We start from the raw sequence: 25,963 nt of genomic DNA, 5'->3' as shown, positions 1-25,963 counted from the left end.
TTTATATATTTTGTCCATGTTATAGCAGTAGAGTAGAGAAAGCTCCTATCAAGGCGTTTTGGTGTTTGACTTGTGTGTTTCCAGGGCGTGGCTTGATGGTACCCTATCCGGGTGATACGACCTAGGGTGTGAGCTTATGGGGTAGCAGTGCTTTGAGAGAGACCCACTGGACAGCTGGGAGTCAGTGTGCATCTTATGAAGAACAGTGGTTGCAGCAACTGTTCGACTAAAGGCCTATTCATAGTCTGGATTTTTGGTGGTGAGGTGACCACGGCGGTGGTTTGCTCTTCACCGCGGCTCGTGACGTCATGTTGTAGTTCGGTGGTTGGTCACCTCACCACCGAAAATCCAGACTATGTATGAGCCTTTAGCGATGGCATGCTGCTGTAGGGTAAGGTCCTCATCCACCTCAAGGTTTTTGAAAGGCTTTTTTGTATGATGTCTAGCTTCCTGAGAGTGATCTGGACCTGGGCTTTGTATTTGCTCTGCCTGGGCGGCGGTGGCTCAGGGGTAGAGAGTGGCTGGATGGGAACCGCCAGTTTGAACCCGGGCTCCCCCAGAGTTAGTGTCAAAGTGTGCTTGAGCTAGACTCTGAACCCTTAATTGCTCCCGATGTGCAGGTTGGTGCCTTGCATGGTTTCCTCCGGCATCGGTGTGTGAATGTGTGTGTGTGAATGAGTCCATGTAATGCACAGTAAATGTAAAGCGCCTTGGATGAAGGCGCTATATAAATGCACCATTTACCATTACATAATATATCACTGTATTGTCCATAAGAGCATTTTTTATTTTCTTGGCTAACATTCTACTGTGTGTGTGTGTGTGTGTGTGTGTGTGTGTGTGTGTGTGTGTGTGTGTGTGTGTGTGTGTGTGTGTGTGTGTGTGTGTGTGTGTGTGTGTGTGTGTGTGTGTGTGTGTGTGTGTGTGTGTGTGTGTGTGTGTGTGTCTAAGGCTAAGCTAACATTTTGCCGTGGGTATAATCTAATGTGTAAACTGTCTCGCGGGGGACATGAAGGATCACATATAGACTGTTACCGTTCAGTTTCTCAAATAATCAAGAAGCACTTAATTGTATTTAAACCATTCAAACTCAACTCAACCCCTTTTGTTGTTTTAAGCATTATGTTATACTTTAGCTGTTGAAAAATAGCAGATCTACAAGCTATAGGGGGGGTCCCTGGAAAAACAGTTTTTCAGATGGGGGTCCACGGCCAAAGACAGTTACTTCTGGGGGTCCTTGACATGAAATAGTTTGAGCACCACTGTTTTTTCAGAAAACGTTTTATTTTTTAGAATCAGCCTAAGTAGACATTCCACCACTGTGCATGAGTACCATTAAAGTGTTGTGGTAAGGTGGTTGTGGCTTCAGTCATGTGTAATTTTGTCCACTAGAGGGCACTCCTGTCCTTTCAAACACTATTTGGTCTTTGGTGAAGGAGTGGAACTTTTGTTCAAGTAAAGATCTTGTTCTGTAGAGACCGGGGATGTTTACACAGGATCATCTTAGTAATAATTACAATTGATTGTGTTTTATTTATGACATTTTATAAGGTGATAAACTAATACATAATTATATGTTGAATAAAAGACCAGACACCTATAAAAGCGACGTCCAATAGAGTGGACGAAAGCATAATTGCCTAAGTCATGTTTTCAGAAAATAAGAAGAATCACTCTCTAGCCTAATCCATCTCTTTGACTTAGGCGTTTGTTTTCTTATTATTATCTTTTCAATAATTGCTAAAGTCATATTTATCTGCTTTTATTTACATTTACCTCTCCTATCACTGCTGATTCACCCTGCTTTATTGGCTACTGTATACATTACGGTATGTTATAATTAGGTCTTCAGCCTCAGAAAGCTTGTTAAATTCCAGTCATCTCTTTACCTTTAGGCAGAGGATGATTTTACAATACAGGCATTCTGATGCTGAAGAGTGAAGCATGGTGAATGAGCAGGGCTGAAAGAATAGAGTTAGGCAAATATCACAATTTGGCCAACTGTATGCTACAAGGGTATAACGTAGGGCTGTAAGTAACCAATAACGATGAGCACATTTTTACTTGATGATTAATTGACACACAAATAATTGCGATTAACGAGTTAATTGCGTTTATCCTTGAACATTATTGCGTTTCTGTCGTTTAAAAAAAGAAAAAAAACATTTCTGTTTGGATTTTAAGGGCTTCTTAAACAAAAGTAGCACAGATCAGATATGAAGATGACGATGATATGATACTTAAAAACATGAATAGTGTAATTAGCTGATGTTTTTGAGCTTGTAGATCTGCTATTTACACTATTTTTGAAAATGCTTGATTTTGAATAAAGAAAATTGAATAAAAAATGAATCATTTTGATGGTTTATGCAAAAACATGATTGTGATTATCTCGGATAATTGCGATTAGGCGACAGACCTGTGACAGACCTACTAACTGGATTGACTTAACAGCTTCATGTAGGACTGTTAGTAGGCCTGTCACAGTTATTACATACGTCTAATCGCAATCGTCTGAGATAATCACAATTCGTTTTGCATAATTGTCAATCGTTTCAATGCCAAACTTTTCAAAAATAGCAGAAATAGCAGATCTACAAGCTTACAGATCAGCTTGTACATCAACTGCTACTTTGCTATTTTGTACGTTTTCTTTTGGAAAGAAAAGATTATTCAAAATGATTACTGTGTCAGTGATTTTAAGTTTTATAGATTTGAGTTATTTGAGTTAAAGGCAAACGGAAATACAAATTGTAACGTTTCAATCATCAATCACAATGATTTGTGTGTCAATTAATCGTCAGCTTGAATTTGCAATCGTGACAATCGAGACGGTGTGTCCAGTCCATGACGTCAGTCATCAATGACGTATCGATGATTCTGACCCCTCAGCTCAGGTGACCCCTGGACATCCCCAATACAAAGAAACACACCTGGGGGTGATACATCAAAGCTGCCTCCCACCCTCGCCTCGCCACACGCTTTTCTGTAAAGCGACTTTAGAGTACGTAGAAAAGCGCTGTATAAATTGTATGTATTAATTTAGTATTATGCCAGTTATTATAAGTTCATATCTGTGCAAGGTTTAAAGGACAACTTTAGTTTTTTTCAACCAAGGTTCATGTTTTAGTTTGTTATTAGATAAAGTAAAAGATGAGTGTTAATCTTTTTTCATTTGCTGCTTTCTTTCGTTTTAGGGAATTTAGCTGTTTTTGACAGGGGGGCGGGGGCATTCGAGCATGGGTCTAAATATGTATTTTTTAACCCAATTTTATGGTGATTTCTTTTTTTATGGTTTACTGTAGTCCTAATAAACGTCAGGAAATTACATCTGGCCACAGAAGATCACAGGATCTACTGAATGTGAAGGTAGCCTACTGGGGGAAGGCTTATACTGTGTGTATAGGCTCAATATGTCAGTTTGTCACATTCAATAGATCCTGTGATCTTTTGTGGCCAGATGTAATTTCCTGGCGTTTATTAGGACTATAGTAAACCATAAAAAAATAAATCACCATAAAATTGTGTTAAAAAATACATATGTAGCCCCATGCTCGAATGCCCCCGTCCCCCTGTCAAAAACTGCTAAAATCCCTAAAACGAAAGAAAGCAGCAAATGAAAGAAAATGAACACTCACCTTTTAGTTTCTCTAATAACAACCTAAAACATGAACCTTGGTTGAAAAAAACTAAAGTTGTCCTTTAAGCTTGGTTTGACTGCCATTCACTTCCTAAGAGGCACTTCCTAAGGTAGTCACTAGTCAGCCAAACGGGTAGTGAAGATGTCATGTACAGTATGTACTGCAATGCACGTCTTCTACGCCCAAATGTGAAAGGTATTAGTAGATGTCCCGATACTGTATCCGTATTGGAAAAGTATCGGATCGGCCCTTATTTGTCATATCGGGTCATATCGGTATCGGCAAATATGCCAGTCTAACCACCGATCCGACACAGGGGTAAGGGGTTGACAATAAACACTATTCCTGGTCGGTGGACTTCCAAATAAGATCTTTTTTCTTTTTGTATTATAATGGTATCGGTATTATTCGGTATCGGTATCGGCTAACACAGAAATTGTGCTATCGGGATCGGATCAGAAACGAAAAAAGTGTATCAGGACATCCCTAAGTATAATTGTGCACAATCTTTGTGTGTGTGTGTGTGTGTGTGTGTGTGTGTGTGTGTGTGTGTGTGTGTGTGTGTGTGTGTGTGTGTGTGTGTGTGTGTGTGTGTGTGTGTGTGTGTGTGTGTGTGTGTGTGCGTGTTTGTATAGTTCACATATCTTGAGTACCGATCGTCTTTGAAGTCAGCGCGCACATCTTGCTCATACAAGTGTACGTGGTGGTGACCATGCGGCAGCCAGTCTGTTGGATAGGTGGTTGGCCAGAATCACCCATCCGACTGATATGTCCATATATAGACACACATACAGTATAGAGATCAGGAGAGCTGATTATAGATAACATAATGTATTGTATCTATACATATGTACGGATAATGTGTAATCTATTGCCAGTGAATAAATGCATGAATAATTGAATATATCTAAGAATGTAACTGTACAGACTGATATGAGACTGATGTACAGTGTCGGCCTGCCTTCAACAGTATACGGATAACATGTAGTCTATCAGTGCTGTAGCCTAGGTTTTTTCAGACTGTATACATACAGTACCATAATGATTCACTGCATGCGCAACATGCACACGTATAGGCTACACTTTTGCGCGTGCCGGTCAATGGATGAAATGATTAGCATTTAGCAGACGGTATACGCCTTCCACAAATAACTTTGGCACGGCATACTACATAGATATCATATAACGGTGGAACACACACCACTGCAGTCTATCAACAGTGAAAAGTGTTACGGCAGATATCCTTAACACACAATAATGTAAACACACTGTCTGTGTAATGCACTGTATATACAGTGGGTGACTGCATGTGTGTTTCCTCTCAGCATTTAAGTCAAGCCTCAGTTTCTTGTCTGTTTAACACTGTGTGTGTGTGTGTGTGTGTGTGTGTGTGTGTGTGTGTGTGTGTGTGTGTGTGTGTGTGTGTGTGTGTGTGTCTAAGGCTAAGCTAACATTTTGCCGTGGGTATAATCTAATGTGTAAACTGTCTCGCGGGGGACATGAAGGATCACATATAGACCGTTACCCTCAGCTCTCTGACTCCGCAAACAAAATGGGCACCGCGCTAAAGGAGCGGCACTGTGTACGTGATTTCATTCTGTTAGAATAAGCGTTGAGGGGTTCTGTATTCCGAAATTAGACAGAAAAATGCAGAAAATGTTATTGTTCGGTTTTTATCCAATCTGAAGAGATAATTCATTCAATACAGGATAATTAACCCATTTAGACCTGAGAACTGATTCTACAAAATGTCTCAACCTTTTTCATGTCGAGGATCCCAAAATGATATGTATTTGGCCACCAACCCGCATCCGAAAATACGTTGTTCCAGGGACCTCCCCAGAAGAGTTTTGAGTTAAAAACGTTCGCTCTGAAAGAATATTATCAAAGATTTGCGCCACATTTTCAAAAATAGCTAAAGTATAACATAATGAATGCTTAAAACACCAAAAGGGGTTCCCATCCTGAGACACAAAGAAATGAGCAGACAAAATTGTAACTGTAAATGACTATACAATCGAAGCTGATAGTGACGCGCGGGCATGGCGGGGTGAGCACAGGCTCCATGGCAGGGTGGGGTGAGCATCCATGGCAGGGTGGGGTGAGCACAGGCTCCATGGCAGGGTGGGGTGAGCATCCATGGCAGGGTGGGGTGAGCACAGGCTCCATGGCAGGGTGGGGTGAGCACAGACTCCATGGCAGGGTGGGGTGAGCATCCATGGCAGGGTGGGGTGAGCACAGGCTCCATGGCAGGATGGGGTGAGCACAGGCTCCATGGCAGGGTGGGGTGAGCACAGGCTCCATGGCAGGGTGGGGTGAGCCGTTATGAAAAAGAAACCTAACCGGCACATCACCAATGGATACTCTCTCCTGATCGGCAAAATTGGCAAGCCACCTAAATAAATATGTTCTGTTGACTGAAGAGCCAGAGGGACAGGGAGAGCCCTGTTACTGAATAAACATTATACTAGCAATGATTGAGACAAAAACTGAATAAGTAAACACTTACCTCTGAAACAGTTTGATGACTACAAGTATTTGGGTTCATATACAGTATATCTTCTTCACAAAAGGACTTTCAAACTAGGAAGGGTATGGCCTGTTCAGCCTGCAATGACATGCATAAGATTTGGTCATCCCAGCTTAGTAAATATTTAGGACGACTGTTGAGCCGATTCTACTCTTTGGCTCCGAGACATGAGGTGAATCCCAATTGGGAGTGTTCACCCTACAAGGTGCGGTACTAGGTAGGATAGGGTAGGGCACTGCACTGGCACTACCCTGTGGAGGTGGCATAGTGCACACGCAGAGGGCATGTCTGTGGATTGAGACAGCGTTCACTGGGCTGAGCTGGGCGGAGCCGAGTGGAGCTGGGCGGAGCCAAGCCGTGCCCAGCTTTCTCGACTGGCGGCCATTGCTGTTTACACGGACTGACTGCAGTGTTGTTAAAAGTAGTTAAAACTACCTTTTTAACCCACGGAATTTACTTTCAAGTAATTTTTGGGGAGTATTTAGTTGTTTAAACTTCATGTATGTGGTCAATTCATCATAAAAGGGCCTATTTAAAAATATCCCACAACGGCGTCGGAGAATTCAGAGAACCGTAGGTCTCGCTTTGGGGGCTGTCACCAGGGAGCTGTACCCGTTTTTACCTCTCCTTTGTCGGCGTGGGCCGGGGCGATTTCCCCCCGTTTCTCCTGCGGGGCGACGTGGTGCCCGTGTGTGATGCGGTTCGTTTCCAGTTGTTTTGTTTCCCCGGGTGTCGGGTGCAGTGTAAATAAAAGCTATTCTATAAAATATCTATTATTACTACGTCGAATCTGATTTGGCTTGAGTCCTGACTCGTTGCAAAGAGTTTCTGAAAGGAAGGATATACCCAACTGCATATAGCCTGCCATACACTTCATAATGATAAATGTTTTTACATTTGGACAGAATACAGACTATCGTCGCATCTGCTGTTTGATTTGTATTAGCAGGCACCGATCAATCACTGATCATATAGGCTAAGTTTATTGCTATAATGTCATTTAATATAGGTATACTTTTACATTTAAACAACCACATATAGGCCTATAGCCTATACCTACTGTAAAGTGAGTATAAACTGTTAATTCAACTGAGGGAAATTAATTAATCAGAATGATACTCTTAATCAGTTAATTACATTTGCATTTACATGAATGAAAAGGTTAAACCAGGCCAACTCTCAGCTCCAAATGGATAGGCTACATTTATCACAATATTATTTTACTGTGTAATCTAACACAAATCTTACAAATGCTGTCACTCAGTTATTTAATTTAGGCAGAAAATATATCACTGAATAGTGTATGCAATTAATGCATTCAAAAGAGCTGAATAAATGTTTTATGGACCCATAGTAGTGATTATTATTTAATAATAATAATAAAACTTTATTTGTATAGCACCTTTCATGACATGAAATGCAGCTCAAAGTGCTTTACAGAGCAATGGAACATTAAAAAACAAGCAGTAATGCAATGCAATACAGTGAGGACATGAATAACAAAAAATAAAAGATCAATTAAAAGCAATGTTGTAGAAGTGGGTCTTGAGCTGTGCTTTAAAAATGTCCACAGAGGCTGCCTGACGAAGGTACAGTGGGAGCATGCCGTCGGCCCGTAGAAGCAAAAAGCTGCTTCCCCGTATTTTTTAGTTGCCATTTCTTTAGGCAAAGCGAGCAGGCCAGCAGTGGAAGACCTTAGGGGGGGGGGCGGTTTGGGACATATTTAGGCAGGCAGTCATGTAGGTAGGAAGGTGCGAGACCATTGAGAGCTTTATACACAAGTAAAATCATTTTAAAATCAATCCTAAAAACAACCGGAAGCCAGTGCAGTGAAGCCAAAACTGGAGTAATATGTTCTCTCATCTTAGTTCTAGTTAAAACTCTGGCTGCTGCATTTTGGACAAGTTGTAATCTGTCAGTTGTTTTCTTAGCCAGTCCTGAAAAAAGTGCATTGCAGTATAAATCAAGCCGAGAAAAAACAAAGGCGTGGATTAGCGTTTTTGCATCGTCCAAAGACAAATAGGCTCTGATTTGTGCAATATTTCTAAGGTGAAAAAAGGCAATCTTGGTAACATGATTAATGTGTTTGTGTGTGATTAATTTAAGTTGTTTTGCCATACCCATTTATTTTGCCATAAATCAGATAGCTTTAAGGTACGGCCATGACAGCAATGGTAGGAAAAAAGATATATAATATATTAATCATATTCGGATATTCGGTTTTCGGGGGGCCAACTGTTTCCTATATTCGGTATTCACTGCAGTTTCGGACAATAATTTCCCTTTCGGTGCATCCCTAGTTGTATGACTGTATGTATGAGTATGTAAATAGTTCAATTCAACTTTGTAAATACATTTATTTATTGTTATTTTGTCTTCGGTATAAAAATGAATGAACATTGAACAAGGATACCGTATCTCAGACTCAATCATGTAATAAATAACGTCAAAATCAAGTAATTCCAGTAGAAAATTAACACAAATAAATACATAAAAAGTACATTCATTGCACATTGGGCCCTGGTGTTCCTGACCCTGCTCCAGACCCCAGTGCAGCTGTACCACTATGGTCTGGTATGGCCTCGGCTAGGCCTGGTGGTGCTGTAGGCCAGCAGTCCGGCTCCGCTCCAGAGACTTCCAGACATGGCAGTCTCACGTGATGGTGCTGCTGTAGGCCCGCCGCTGCAGGCCACCTCCTCACCCGTCTTTGGATACATGCACTCCTAAAGCAGTGGAGAATGAAGGTTTCAGAACCACTGGCTTAACAGGTTATTTGTATGGCAGTAGTGCTACAACTCAAAATTCCCTTATTGTTAAAAAAAAAAGATGGCTTTTGTGCTTGGGTAATAATTATGTTCTGTTGTGGTCCAATGATGACTTTACAACAGGTTGCCATGTCAAACATTAGAACTTGAAGTCAATACACCACATTAACACAATACATAATTTAACACAGATGAAACCATAAGAAGGTTAAAGTATTAAGTGCATTATACTATACATGGAATAAAGCTAAATATAATCTCAATGTAATGATGTTTTAGGCAGACCAGCTGAAGAAATCATGGCATTTCTGAGACTGTTCATGTTTCTGGAATATGCTTCTAAACTTGTATTCTATTGCTAGTTTGATCACTTTCACCTTAAAATAACATTAATTAATAAATGACTGAAAATAGCCACTCTACAAGCTCACAAGTCACAACATGTCGCACTGCAACGTGTTGTGAGCTTGTATATCTTCTATTTTTTTTCTAGTCCTCTATAGCAGTAGTTCTCAAACATTTGACTGAGTGTACCCCAAAATAACTTTCATTCACGGCACGTCTGAATTACTTACACACACAGCCAGACAGACAGACACACATACACACAACGCATGTTTAGTTTAAGCACAACGTCGGTGGATATTTTTTTCTTTGCAAGGAAGCGGGACTCAGGTTGAATCAGATTCGACCATAGACTCGACGTGGTAATAATAATAATAACAATAATATAGTGGCTGTTATTTGTGGTGCACTTAGTTGACATTTGGGGGGGTGGAACGGTTGGGGGCGAGTTGCATGTGGGCTGTGGGTGTCCACAGTGGATTCATGTCATGCACGTGGATCGTTTCGTTCCGTGGGAGGGACGGGGGGGAATCGCTTCGGCCTGTGCCGACCGGGGAGAGGTGGTGGCGGGTGCATGTCCTTGCTGGCAGCCCCCGGGGCGAGACCTGCGGCTCTCTGGATTCTCCGACATCGTTGTGGGATATTTTTGAATGGGCTGTTTTGTGATTGATTGACCGCATGTATGAAGTTTAAACAACTGAATACTCCGCTAAAATAACTTGAAAGTAAGTAATTAAGTTATTTAACTTACTTCCGACATCTTTCTTTTCCTCTTGTTGCTGTCCTCTGCTCTGCTGCGGGCTGGTGGGGAAGGGGTAGAAATGCCGAGAGCCTGCGCAGTACGGCTGCGCCGTGGCGATGTACACTGCACCGAGAGTGTACATCCCCACTGGCCTTTAGAAGCGAGCTCGGGCGGGGAAAAATAGTGCGTGGCCCAGTGCAGTATCAACAGGACACTTTTTGCGCTCTGTGGAATGGGATGCACTGCGGGCGCGGCGCTGTGACGTCATATACCACGAAATACGCACTTCTCAGTGTCTACACTCCCAATTGGGATTCACCTATGGACACTCTCTTGGAAGAGCCACCCATCGACTTATCTAATGTACGACAACCTTCGTTCAACTGTGAGGGTCCATGTCTCGGCCCCATACAGCAGTACTGACTCCACTGTGAGGGTCCATGTCTCGGCCCCATACAGCAGTACTGACTCCACTGTGAGAGTCCATGTCTCGGCCCCATACAGCAGTACTGACTCCACTGTGAGGGTCCATGTCTCAGCCCCATACAGCAGTACTGACTCCACTGTGAGGGTCCATGTCTCAGCCCCATACAGCAGTTCTGACTCCACTGTATGAGTCCATGTCTCGGCCCCATACAGCAGTACTGACTCCACTGTGAGGGTCCATGTCTCGGCACCATACAGCAGTACTGACTCCACTGTGAGGGTCCATGTATGTTCCTGCGAACAGCCGCCATGTTGGAGGTCTTCTCCCATGTCAGACATTTCCACAGTACAGTGATGATGAGGTCATGTCAAAGTGGCTGATGGGAGACGTAGTTCCCTCTGAGAGACAGTTATGGACTACATGTGATCCCTATCAGTTCTAAGACATACTGTATAGACACACACACGCTGGTAGGTAAACAACACAGCAGCCACTGTGTTGAACTCCAGCCTGGGATCAAATACACATCAAATGTTTAGATTGGAGGGGGGGGGGGTACAAAATACAAGGTGTTTCTCCCGTTAACATGATTTTAGTTACCGGTATCTTTCTCTCTCTCCTTCTCTGCCTCTCTCTTGTTCTCCTCTATCTCTTTCTCTATCCTTCTCTCTCGCTCTCCTTCTCTATCTCTTTCTCTCTGTCTCTGTTTCTCCGTCATGGCTTTATCTCAGTCACAGACGTCTCTAGGCGATGTATTCGTATTGTTTTCTTTGCACTGTGTGTGTGTGTGTGCGTGTGTGTGTGCGTGCGTGTGTGCGTGCGTGTGCGCACGTGCCATTCTGCCGAAAACTGGAACAGCACACGACTCAAATCCGTCGTCTGGTCTCGCCGCTCTCCCAAAACAAACACATTGTGTGTTCCATATGGAGCCAAGCGGTACAGTCCTGACTAAACACTGTATTCACTATAACCATGATACTAATATTAATCACAGTACAGTCTGGTCCACTCCCTTCAAGCACCTCTTTCTCTTTTTTTTTTCCCTGTCTGTTTTTTTGTTGTTGCTTTTTACCCCTTTTTTTCTCGTTATGCCAGTTGATTCCTCCCCAGTCCCCACACACACTTCTGTGTGTCTTGTCGGTTGTCACTGCTGTCGTAACCACCTGCCAGTGAGGAGGAGCCCCCAGCGGGAGGACGACGTAGAGCCTCCCGTCCCACTCCTCCTGCCCGCCCAACACTCCCTGCCGCCCCAAGCCCGTAGGAGGAGTGTGTGCAGTGACAAATATCCCCGTTCTCCTCCCCGCCCCGGCCTCCCTCCTCAGATCACGGGCCAACTGTGCTCGACAAAGCCTGATGCACCGCGGTGGATTCGAACCCCTAGACTCTGCGGTGGTGGTGGGCAGATACGTTATACTGCAGCACCTGAGAGCTTAATCTCTCTTTCTCTCTGCCTCGCTCCGTACCTACTGTCTTCGTACTTTTCCTTCCCTTGTCTGTCATGTAGAATATGTATGTATAAGATCACAGAAATGTTGTGTGTGTCTACTGATCTAGGATCTGATCCTTACATACATCCTCAACTATATTTGGTGTGCGCGACACGTCTAAACAGACTCTCTATCAAGTCTTATAGGGGATTCACACTATGGTCCCGGGTGCGCACTCGGGACCACTTGGCAGATGTTGTGGTAGTGTGAATGATGCGTACCGTTCCCGGGAGCGGATCGCCCAACCGTCCCCGGGACCGCATGGGGGGCGGGTCTCTGGACCGTTGAAGTGTATTCAGATACGGATCGTTCCAATGTGAATGCATGCGTACCTAAAGAAGGAAGTGGACTGTTTTTTTTAAAGAACGTGACATTATCTCTAGTCGACGAGCCAAGCGTCAACAAAAAAAAACACAGCCGCTGCACGACGCGTAGCGCATTTCTCAACGCCGCCCTTCTCCTGTTGTATACACGCAGCACCGAAGTGCGCGCTGATCTTATTCTGCGGACTACACGTGGCTCTTGGGCTTTGCTTGGCACAGTTTCCAAAGTAAAACAAAATAATAATAATGCTAAAGTAGAATCCATAGCAAACTAATACACTGGAGCACAGAACTGACTGACACAGTGAATAGCAGGCAGGCTGACAGTGTAGTATAACAAGTAGTATAACGGCAAAGAGGCAATGCAATTCAGTGTGTCTGGATTTATTTCAGACAATGTCGCACAGTTGATGGTCAGTGTCCGTGCGCGCCAGCCATCAAGCACACCGTCATCAGGAGGATTAAAGTGTGTTATGCAAGTGTACCCGGGTGCGCTGTTGAATCTCGGGCAATGTGAATCATGGCCATCGGGGACCAGGCAACCGTATTCGGAAACGGTTCCAATGAAACGGATTCAGTCCGTCTCAGTGTGAATCCCCTATTAATGTCTCTGCAAGTGGACACTGGACAAAGTGGACATCCATAGTCATGACTCACTGGCCCCTCTTAACTGGACTTAACACACTGACTCACTTGTCCACTAAATGGACAATACCTAGTGTATTGTATTTCACTTTATTTCCTCCTAACTAGACATCACAGCAACTGATCATGGGCACTCCTCTCTTGTGTGCCGCATATCGTCATTATTTTGTAGTGTTGTTTAGACACAAATTAAAAGTTTACGGATTGTTTCAAATATGCTATAGTGTTGCAGAAGTATAGGTCGGGAGTGGCTTCTTGCCGGTAACATGTGGGTGTCTGTCCCCGTTACATTGCGCTAGACCCCTGGTAGATGGAGCTATCCCTGTTACATTGCGCTAGACCCGTGGGAGATGGAGCTATCCCCGTTAAAATGCGCTAGAGTCTAGACCCATGGGAGATGGATTGCTGAGGTGGAGTGCCACACCTACCATCAGCTCAACGGAGCAGAGCTCTACTTTATCAGTATTGTGATCATGGATACAGCACTTGGTACACTTATAACAAACAGTGAGTGGCAGTGCGTCAATCATGTGGGGCATGCCATGCTGCATTCCCAACGTGCATCGTGTGGGGCAAGCCATTTAGGAATGCATGCCTCGTGTTTTGTCTCTTTTTATTGTAAGTCTCTTGTTTTGTTTGTATGTTTCTGCTATTTTTCCCCATCTGTAACGTACTGGTTAATCATTCTTGAAATGCCCGTATACCAAAAATCATAATAAACGGATGTTTTAAAAAAAGGAATGCATGCCTCACACGATTGATGCAATAATAACACCCGTTGTATCGGTTGTCAGAGTAACCAGTATAGCCTGTACTGAAATTACACAAAATATGGACACGACTGATGTGATGTCAGCGCCTCAGATGGCTGATGTATAACGTCAGCCAAGAGCAGGATCAGTGAGAGAGAGAGATGGAGGGATAGAGATATAGGGAGAGCGAGAGCGAGAGAGATTTAATTTTCAACCTTGCAATTGTCTGTCTGTCCGTCTGTCTTAACCCATTTAGCGCGGCACAAGACTGTGAGCTTGTAGATCTGCTATTTTTCAACAGCTAAAGTATTTATGCTCCTAGTGGAGAAATACTGTCCAGTAGCTCTGGAAGTGGATGGTCAGATTCACATCACACAAGCACAATACACAGACCAGACGCATGCACACACACACACACACGCCAGTCGCCACGGACGCACGCACGCACACACACACACACACACTGATCGTTCAGTCTTTGTTATGGTTCATGTAGCAGAGCAAGGGTTATGTACACACACACACACACACACACACACACTCACAGAAACAATGATTACTGACATGTTATAACGCGAGACCCTTACATTGTTGGGCATGTGCAAACACAACTCTGTGCGTGCGTGTGTATGTGCGTGTGTGTGTGCGCACGTGTTCCTATGGAAAGCAAATAACATGTCCTTAACCCCCTCAACAGGAACACACACACACACCAACTGTTCAAACAGAGAGATTGTGAGTTCTGTGCATTTTTCTCCTGTTGGAGAACCTTGCTTTCCTGATGTTTCCCCTCTCGGCTGTCCTACTGTCTGTCTGTCTCTCCCACACTGTCTCCCTCTCAGCTGTCCTACTGTCTGTCTCTCCTACACTGTCTGTCTCTCAGCTGTCCTACTGTCTGTCTCTCCTACACTGTCTCCCTCTCAGCTGTCCTACTGTCTGTCTCTCCCACACTGTCTCCCTCTCAGCTGTCCTACTGTCTGTCTCTCCTACACTGTCTCCCTCTCAGCTGTCCTACTGTCTGTCTCTCCTACACTGTCTGTCTCTCAGCTGTCCTACTGTCTGTCTCTCCTACACTGTCTGTCTCTCAGCTGTCCTACTGTCTGTCTCTCCTACACTGTCTCCCACTCAGCTTTCATCTGTCACTGGACAATAAGTTAACCCCTTAAACCGTCTTAGTCTTAGTGAAACCAAGTTGTAAATAACACTTGCTCCCCCCCCCCCCCCCCCCTACACCAAATCTGTTTGCCAGAACTAGCCAATCTACATGCTTGTAGGTGAGCTACAGAATAATGAGCTTGTGGATTTTTACGAATGTTCCCCAGAATAGGGATGCTGTGGTAAATGTAACATTTGATGCAGTATGTCACTGGAAAAGAACGAAAGAAACAAGTGTTTTGTGGGTAAATTTAAATAGCTATGTAAACATAGCCTAAAATGTATATGATTGCAGCCAATGAACTAACAAGCTTCCACCTTAATTGACAGTCTCTCCATCCATCCATCCATCCATCCATCACGCACTCACTCACTCACTCACTCACTCACTCACTCACTCACTCACTCACAGGCGTGTGTTGAAGTTCTTCTCTCTGTGATCTTGTAGATTTAATGACCAGCTGAGAGGCTCTGCATAGTAATCAGCACGGAACTGTGTGTGTGTGTGTGTGTGTGTGTGTGTGTGTGTGTGTGTGTGTGTGTGTGTGTGTGTGTGTGTGGGGGTGTGTGTGTGTGTGTGTGTGTGATTCTGATAGAGAGATAAGATATTCTGAGGTTGATCTCTGTTCTCGGCATGTGAACATTTACATATGAGCTCGTCCGCTCTGCAAACACTAGTGCTAGCGTGTTAGCTAGTTAGCATCCGTCCGCTGTCAATGAGCATGTCACTGATTAATTTACACTGCTCTCTAGCTCTCTCTCTCTCTTTCTCTCTCTCTCTCTCTCTCTCTCTCTCTCTCTCTCTCTCTCTCTCTCTCTCTCTCTCTCTCTCTCTCTCTTAATAATACTCCAGCTGGGTGATTATTATATCCTCATAGGAATCCAAGACCATTGATATTGTTGCTGTCAGGCCTCATATCTCCATATTCAAACTTTTTGTGGGGGGGTTTTTGTGTGTGTTTTTGTAAATTAACACCCTACTTGTCTTGATCATACTACATCGTCACACAAAAGCATCAAAAGTCGCTTTTCCACAAATTGTAGATCTGCAACTTTTGAATTTGAATCCTGAAAGGTAACAGACAGAGATGATATGAGACTAGATGCAGTAGGTTACTGTCGACAGAGATGATATGAGACAAGATGCAGTATAGGTTACTGTCGACAGAGATGATATGATATGAGACTAGATGCAGTAGGTTACTGTCGACAGATGATATGAGACTAGATGCAGTAGGTTACTGTCGACAGAGATGATATGAGACTAGATGCAGTAGGTTACTGTCGACAGAGATGATATGAGACTAGATGCAGTAGGTTACTGTCGACAGAGATGATATGAGACTAGATGCAGTAGGTTACTGTCGACAGAGAGGATATGAGACTAGATGCAGTAGGTTACTGTCGACAGAGATGATATTAGACTAGATGCAGTAGGTTACTGTAGACAGAGATGATATGAGACTAGATGCAGTAGGTTACTGTCGACAGAGATGATATGAGACTAGATGCAGTAGGTTACTGTCGACAGAGATGATATGATATGAGACTAGATGCAGTAGGTTACTGTCGACAGAGATGATATGATATGAGACTAGATGCAGTAGGTTACTGTCGACAGAGGATATGAGACTAGATGCAGTAGGTTACTGTCGACAGAGATGATATGAGACTAGATGCAGTAGGTTACTGTCGACAGAGATGATATGAGACTAGATGCAGTAGGTTACTGTCGACAGAGATGATATGAGACTAGATGCAGTAGGTTACTGTCGACAGAGAGGATATGAGACTAGATGCAGTAGGTTACTGTCGACAGAGATGATATGAGACTATATGAGACTAGATGCAGTAGGTTACTGTCGACAGAGAGGATATGAGACTAGATGCAGTAGGTTACTGTCGACAGAGATGATATGAGACTAGATGCAGTAGGTTACTGTCGACAGAGAGGATATGAGACTAGATGCAGTAGGTTACTGTCGACAGAGATGATATGAGACTAGATGCAGTAGGTTACTGTCGACAGAGATGATATGAGACTAGATGCAGTAGGTTACTGTCGACAGATATGATATGAGACTAGATGCAGTAGGTTACTGTCGACAGAGATGATATGAGACTAGATGCAGTAGGTTACTGTCGACAGAGATGATATGAGACTAGATGCAGTAGGTTACTGTCGACAGAGATGATATGAGACTAGATGCAGTAGGTTACTGTCGACAGAGAGGATATGAGACTAGATGCAGTAGGTTACTGTCGACAGAGATGATATGAGACTATATGAGACTAGATGCAGTAGGTTACTGTCGACAGAGAGGATATGAGACTAGATGCAGTAGGTTACTGTCGACAGAGATGATATGAGACTAGATGCAGTAGGTTACTGTCGACAGAGAGGATATGAGACTAGATGCAGTAGGTTACTGTCGACAGAGAGGATATGAGACTAGATGCAGTAGGTTACTGTCGACAGAGAGGATATGAGACTAGATGCAGTAGGTTACTGTCGACAGATGATATGAGACTAGATGCAGTAGGTTACTGTCAACAGAGATGATATGAGACTAGATGCAGTAGGTTACTGTCGACAGATGATATGAGACTAGATGCAGTAGGCTACTGTCGACAGAGAGGATATGAGACTAGATGCAGTAGGTTACTGTCGACAGAGATGATATGAGACTAGATGCAGTAGGTTACTGTCGACAGAGAGGATATGAGACTAGATGCAGTAGGTTACTGTCGACAGAGATTTGGGTTATTTGTGACCCATTGAATGATGTAGCTTAAAGGTAATGTTCTGCTCTTAACCCATTTAGGCCTAAGGCCGATTCTAAAAACGCCTCTAAATCCTGACCTAAGGTTTCTGAAAATTTTCAAATATTTATATAGCAGCATCAAAAAAATTACATTTTTGAATACTGTACATACTGTACAGAACCCAAATATGGGTTCCCGGCCTGAGGGGGTAAGATACCAATAGGGGTTCCCGCCCAGAATGGTAGCCTGCATTACGGTAAGGTGAAAGTGTCTTCTTGTGACGTTATTAGACAGGGGCGCAGTACGTTTGTTAGACTAGTCATTGGTCCGACAAACGACAACCTACCTCAAACCCTAACCTAACCATAACCGCAAGCACGGGAGCTAGTCCCTCATGCGTCTGCATGTCGAACTAATGCTCCGTCGGTGAAAATGTGCCACTCGAAAGTACCAAAATTGCAGTGCGGTGCAATGCATTGTGATTGTGATTGTAGATCTGCTATTTTTGGCTAAAACAATGCTAATAATAATTTGCCACTTTAATAGTGACATGCCTAAAATAGGAAGGTTGAAATGTTGAATATAGGCAGAATGAAAATTATTGACCCAATTAAAAGTATTAACAACGGTGGAGCCAAAGGATTTTCCAATTTTCCTGAAAAGTAACAGTTTTGGACATGGAAGGTTTCTACCCGACAGCCACGACATGCTTAATCAGATTAATCTATTTAGTTGATGATCATAAAATAATCTAGTGCCCTTATATTTTCAACTCTAAATCATTCCCCTGTTTCTCAACAAATAGATCTCAATAATCTCTCTGATTCCAAAATGCATAAATCTCCCATTCCTAAACGCATAGATCTCTCATTTATCGTCCCATTCCTGAATGCATATATTTCACATTCCTAAATGCATATATTTCTCATTCCTAAATGCATATATTTCTCATTCCTAAATGCATATATTTCTCATTCCTAAATGCATATATTTCGCATTCCTAAATGCATAGATCTCTCATTTATCGTCCCATTCCTAAATGCATATATTTCTCATTCCTAAATGCATATATTTCTCATTGCTAAATGCATATATTTCTCATTGCTAAATGCATATATTTCTCATTCCTAAATGCATATATTTCGCATTCCTAAATGCATATATATCTCATTCCTAAATGCATATATTTCTCATTGCTAAATGCATATATTTCTCATTCCTAAATGCATATATTTCGCATTCCTAAATGCATATATATCTCATTCCTAAATGCATATATATCTCATTCCTAAATGCATATATTTCTCATTCCTAAATGCATATATTTCTCATTCCTAAATGCATATATATCTCATTCCTAAATGCATATATTTCTCATTCCTAAATGCATATATTTCTCATTCCTAAATGCATATATTTCTCATTCCTAAATGCATATATTTCTCATTCCTAAATGCATATATTTCTCATTCCTAAATGCATATATTTCTCATTCCTAAATGCATATATTTCTCATTCCTAAATGCATATATTTCTCATTGCTAAATGCATATATTTCTCATTCCTAAATGCATATATCTCTCATTTATCGTCCCATTCCTAAATGCATATATTTCTCATTCCTAAATGCATATATCTCTCATTTATCGTCCCATTCCTAAATGCATATATTTCTCATTCCTAAATGCATAGATCTCTCATTTATCGTCCCATTCCTAAACGCATGCGGCAGGTCTCTCTTTCATCCCCGTACCTAAACGAGTAGATCCCTCATTCATCCCCGTAGCTAACCGAATAGATGGGGTGTGAAATGAGCCTCTCATCCCATCTGATCCTCCAGGAGAGGACTGGAGAGGAACGGAGAGATGGTGGGATGGAGGGATGAGGGAGGGATGGAGGGATGAGGGAGATGGAGGGATCAGTGTGACGGAGAATGGGGATGTGAGTATAGGGTTGCCAAGTGTCCAAAAATCATGTTTTAGGAATTTTGGAAATGTTTTGTACAATTTTCAATGTAAAACATCTTACCTTCTAATATTTTGCTTGTTTGAGACCATGGCGTTTTTGTTTTGTTGTTGAAAGTATGACCATTTAACCACCTTCAACCTGACTTTGGGCTTGTAATTATAGGAAAATAGCAGATCTACAAGCTTTGTAGATCAGTCTTTTTTTCCTGCAGTCCATTCAAGATAGAAGGCCTCTTGAGTGACCGCTTTTGATCGGCCCTGCTCAATGTGCAACAAAATCTAAATCAAAGCAATAGCCTAGATCAGGTCTTCCCACACTTTCTAAGACATTGGACCAACGAATAGGCTATTTTTTATTATTATTTTAATATTTAGGCCTAGAGCATTTGAAGTGGTCGAACTAGCAATTATGTTCAGAAGCATCTTCCATGAAATCTTAATGGTCCTTAGTTTCAAATGATAAAAGCAAAGGTTTCTTCACCTGGTTGGCAGAAACAGCAGGGAAATATTACTAAGACATTATTATTTTATAATCATAATTTTACATATTGTGTGTGTGTGTGTGTGTGTGTGTGTGTGTGTGTGTGTGTGTGTGTGTGTGTGTGTGTGTGTGTGTGTGTGTACACACTCGCGGGTGAGTCAGTGCGTATGTGCATGTCAATGACCATGCAGTTTAGTTCTTAACACACACACACACACACACACACACACACACACACACACACACACAGTAACAGCTCTTTCCCCAGGTGTTGTGTCCATATCCCATAATATTTGTTTACACTATGTACACATGCACTATTGTACTATAGCACGTGTGTGTGTGTGTGTGTGTGTGTGTGTGTGTGTGTGTGTTCTTTCAAGAGTCGATGTCTTCACACATCAGTGACTCTAGCTTTAACGTTCAAATGAAAATTGATAATGAAACCTGTGTGTGTCTGTGTGTGTGTGTGTGTGTGTGTGTGTGTGTGTGCGTGTGCGCGCGCGCGTGCGCGTGTGCATGTGCACGGTGAGGATTTAGCCGAAGCTCATTTAATCATCCTAACACTGTTATTAATATTCATGCAGTCAGCTGGAACTCCACAGCAACACACACACATGTATTAATTCAGCTTAAAAAATTAATGGAATTTAGTTTCTATTTCACCAAGACACACACACACACTAACTACTACTTACTATACTTGTGAGGACAGAAAGATTTTGGAAGACGGCATTGAGAGAAGCCGAAAATCGCAGAATAATGGCGATTGACGTGCTTTGAGTTTCGTATACGTGTAGATCGGCGATGATTTGGTGCATGACATCGACAGACAACCAAGACGAAAACTCGAAACCCAACCCCATAAACCGATCACTTCAATGCCTAATCCGAATCCTAACACCAACCGGAATTATTTCCTCATTGTGAGCCTATACTTCTAAATATCTAATAATTAAATCAACCATTTCTCTTGTGATGACCAGGAAAGCTAGTCCTCCTCCCAATGTCTATTTCTCCATAATTCTACTATACTTGGGGAGATATTTGGGCCTCACAAATGTAGTGATGCAAGTACACGCACACACAGACACACACACACACACACACACAGTCACACACACACACTCACACACACACAGATTGAGCGCACGCGCGTGCACCCACCTCTTCATAAGGGGCTTCTCTCTTCCTCTCCCATGCCACCGCTCCATCTCTGGAGATGAAAGGCTGATTGGATGAGAATGAAGCATGAATGTTCATTTAGAAGGATTTAAAAAACTGTACATGAATAATCAGATGGAAGACAAAGTCTACAAAAAGATCAGAGAGAAAGAGAGAGGAGGAGTGGGGGGAGTAGAGGGGGGGGGGGCAGCGAAGGACAAAGAACGAGAAAAGTTTCAAAGTGACTATGGATATCTGATTATCTGTAGATTAACCACTCTTGCAAAGTCTGTCTGTCTGTCTGTCTGTCTGTCTGTCTAAGGTTTTATTTGTGGACCCCAATTTGTTGGCATCCATACTTCTTTTTAGTTTGTGTTAATATTTGTATCTACACGGTAAAATCTTACATTTTTCTCTGAGAGTATACAAATGGATACTCCATCTGGTTCCTTTCATTGTTTCCATTTGTACACTCTCAGTGTTAGAGACAGACCTGTAAAAGGGTTCCTAAACTAACAATCATTTTGCTGGGGACCCCCTGGATCACCCACAAGGACCCCCCGTACCCCACAGTGAGAACCAGTGCTCTAAAGCGGTGATTCTCAAACTGGGGGTCTGGGGACCCCCCCAGAGTTATGGGACTGTAACTCTGAGAGATACTAGTGGAACCAAATGGACCCATTACAGGTCCATTTGATTCCATTCGTACCCTCTCAGAGTTGGCAATATATAGTATAGATTGCAGCCCCGGTAAAATCGTATCAAATGGGGGTCCGTGGCCTAATAATGCTTGTCAAACTGGTCCTGGGGTTCCTTGAAATGTAAAAGTCTGAGAATCATTGCTCTCTGCGGATGCGATGCGAGAGCGCAGTCTAGCCAACACCAACTTGGGACTCCTGAATCGCTGCTTGCCTTTTCTGGCTGTTCCCTGGGTTGGCTCCTACAACAGCCTTAAGTTTGCTTGCCTCTAGTTCCGGGTGCCTGACACGGTGTCCTGCCAGCCTCATCCTTCTCTTCTCTGAGTTTGTCTGTTTCCCCAGAGTAGGTCCACATTTCTGATCTCTCACTGTTGTGAAGGACTCATCCCTGTGGTTAAACGCAATGTGGAAACGACTACAGTAATCTGTGCATTAACTATCTGCGTGCGTGTTTGCAGGTCCCACCCATGACCCATCCATGTCTCCCCAACCGACAAACGTCAGTCTCTGCGTTGTGTATAACCGAGGATCCACGGGGAGTGATAATGTGCCCAGTGGGAAGTTGAGAAGTTAGTTAGAATCTGCATATTTTTTTTTGTCAGTTTCGAAAGAATCCAGTGTGATACACATCCATTTGGTGTCAAGGCATTCCACATGTTGGTTGCATAGAGCAGTAGAGAACAGCAATGGCAATTGTCCCATGTTTGTTCTAAATTTGGGTGGTAAACCACATCTGTTGGTGTCTCATTTTATACCCAATCCCATACTGTATTATGGAGATCCCTGTTGTCGTCGCGCAACTACTGTGATAATGGATACTGCACTCCTAAGTGCTCTGACAACAGGCAGGAGGTTGTTGTCAGCATATGTACCCGTGGGACCTTGGGTACATACCGGTATGCTGACCACCGTACCACGGGTACATATATGCTGACAATAGGTACAATGGGAACAGATAGATAATATGGCATAACCGGAGGGAGGGTTATAGTTCCCAACAGGGCATCATGCGTTGGCGTAGTGAGATACAACAGAGGTTTATGAACTCCCTTTTGTGTCCCTCTGTTGACTGTTGACCACCTGTCACACCGTTATGTCATCAGGACACGAATATTCTAATTCTGAAATGTCATTATGTCCTCCGAATGGCAAAATAAGAAAGGTGCAAATTGTGTAAGTTCTCCCAAGGGCTACTAGCATTCTTTTTGCCTTTCTTTCTTTTATTGTTCTTTTTTATTTAATGTTTTAGTTCATAGTTATTTCTGTGTTAGTAAGTAAGTGTTATTGACTGTGTACTGTGCTTCTATATTGTGCTTACGTTATATATATTTTTAACTCATATCAACACTAGAGGGCACTGCCGTCCTAATCACACTTCATCGCCTGTGTCTCTACTGTACATACACACACACAGTCGCACAACAGGTACACACACACACACACACACACAGACACACACGCACACACAACGCGCCCTCTCCCCTCTGCTTAACTGTCAGTGTATCCTGCTAATTGCTCGTCGTCTATTTGTTGCTTGCTCATGAATTAACGAGCATTTACAAGGGGACCGCCATCGCTTTTAATTACACCTGAGGAGCTCACTTCTTATTGGGTGGCTCCTTTAACGAGCTGTGTTAACGATCTGCTAACGAGGCTGTGATATTAAAGGCGTGTTTGCTTTGCTGAAGGACTACAGGCGCTGGAAGCCTCCGCGTTGCTAAGGATTACACGCACACACGCACACGCGCGGACACACACATACGCACGCACATATACCGTCATATCTGATTAGCTGTCATAACTGGGCTGAACCTGGGTTGGCAGAGTGTACAGTAAGGGCTGCAACGGTTAATTGGTCTGATCGATAGAAGGATTATTTAAAAAATCGGTTTAAATAAAAAGATCGGTTTTATATATATTTTTTTGTTTGTTTATTAAATAGCACAACTTCTGAATTCCTTTTTTTAAGAAGTAAAAAAAATAGTGAAAATAGAAAAAAAGCAAAAATAGTGAAAATAGCAAATCTACAAGCCCTCAATGTGTGGCCTCGCGATTCACGACCCATTGTGAGCTTTTGGATGGGCTATTTTTAATCTTTTTACGCCACACTGTTTTATTAATGTATACATTTTTCACTTTGATTGCTCTTTATATAAATATAACACATCTTGATTATTCAATTAATTGAAAAATTAACCAGCACTAAGTACAATAATCGTTAAGAAAATGATGGACACGTTGCAGCCCCGGTAGAGAGAGAGAGACAGAGATGTACTCATACAGGTACAAGCAGTGAACCAAAGCAACCGCAGTGTGTTGTGAGCTTGCAGATCAGCTATTTCAGTGAATGTTTGCCTCTTTTCACAGAATGTTTGCCTATTGTGACCTGCCCAGAGCAGTGGTTAACTCAGTCTTTAGCCCCTTTTGACAGAAATATATACAGTAGAGTGTTGACATTCACCTGAACGCATGCAGCAAAACTAATAGAACATGATACAGCACTAGCCCATGAAATAACCTAAGCCTATTACAGGATCACTGCTTATCAGACATAAATATTTATTTTAAATGATGAAAGGAGGACTGGAGGACAGCTTCCTGTCTCGACTTTCTAGAGGCGTATGGTTCCAGATTTAGTTTTAGGTCTTATAGGTGACATCCCTACTGAATTTAACCATTTTAAAATGCCACGCACATTCATTGGTTCGTTGAACACGGACAGCTCAGAGTCCAAGATAAAAATGGGAGACCTTGCACTCCCTTACACTTAATTAAAAGGGTAAATCAAACAAATATAATGAAAGTAACAATGAACAATAAACAGGATAGGATGTGACGTCTTAGTCAGTGGTATCAGTGGTGTAATGAGTGCATGCATGTGGGGAAAGTGTAATTTATTGATTTGTATTGATAAAAATGAATATACATTATTATTTATATAGGATTAAAGAGATTAATTTCCATTGTGGTCCATTGCATGTTTTGTAGGATGTGGCGGTGGTGGTGGTTGTGGGTGGGGTCTCTACCAGAGATGTACAGAGAAATAAAAGTGACGATAAAATCATTCATACTGTTTTCAACGTGCTACGTGAGTAAAATGGCAAAGACCAACTTTGGCTCTGTAAATAATGGAACAATGGTTGTTAATGGATGATTATAATTAGATCATCTGGTATAATATAACATGTATGGGTGTGAAAACAACCCAAACAGAACCAAACAAAGCTTCTGCCAATCTGTTTATTCTCTCTCTCTTTCTCTCACTCTCTCTCTCTCTCTCAAGCGCGCGTGCACACACACACACACACACACACACACACACACACACACAGAGGTCTGAGCTCTCTTTCCAGGCGCGCACCGCAACAAACATCTGTTATATCCGTGTCAAATAGGACAAATTGTAGCACATATTTGACAAACATAAATGCCAATATTTTACTTGCTGTATTGATTTAAGACCAGCCAACGTGCATGTCTCTTTCTCTCTCTCTCTCTCTCTCTCTCTCTGTATGGCAGTAGGCGCGGTGTGAAAACCTGACACATTGATTGACTTCTGATATAATCATAATTGACACAAGGAATTAACAATCACACTTTGCGGATTGCAGAGAAATTTGAATGTCAGAAATGATGGAGAGAGGTAGACAATGAATGTGTATGTGCGAGAGAGAGGGAAAGAGAGCAGAGACTATATAACTGGTAATCACATGGTGCTGCGCTATTTTCATTTCTGTAGGTAGAACTTTAACTGCATACATTTTATTATTATTATAATTATTGTTATTATCATTATAAATTCATAAAACGACTATTAGAATCACGAGCAGCTGCTCAAACTGTTACTTGCACAGTGTACCATTGACAAGTGAATTTGATGTGTGTGCGTGTGCATGTGCGTGCGCATAAGCGTACGCGTGCACGCGTCTTGTTTCATCGTGCACGTTTGACAATTGACACTGCAGCTACTGTATATCATATCAAAACTGAGGTTTGTCATACTTGTCATTGTACCTGTACTTTCGAGTGTTTTCTCTCTTATCTATATATTTCCTCCTATCTTGTATTGTTGTTG

General features: G+C 42.4%; 1 protein-coding gene across 2 annotated transcripts in view; it reads left to right on the top strand.

The window, feature by feature from the left end:
- mipol1 (mirror-image polydactyly 1) overlaps nt 1-25,963 on the top strand; it is a 67,713-nt gene that overhangs the window by 5,687 nt on the left and 36,063 nt on the right. The window lies entirely within an intron of this gene.

The sequence above is a fragment of the Protomyctophum parallelum genome (genome assembly GCF_964188405.1).
Source record: "Protomyctophum parallelum genome assembly, chromosome: 20".
In the NCBI taxonomy this organism is placed as follows: domain Eukaryota; kingdom Metazoa; phylum Chordata; class Actinopteri; order Myctophiformes; family Myctophidae; genus Protomyctophum; species Protomyctophum parallelum.
This window is presented reverse-complemented; position numbering and strand designations above follow the sequence as displayed.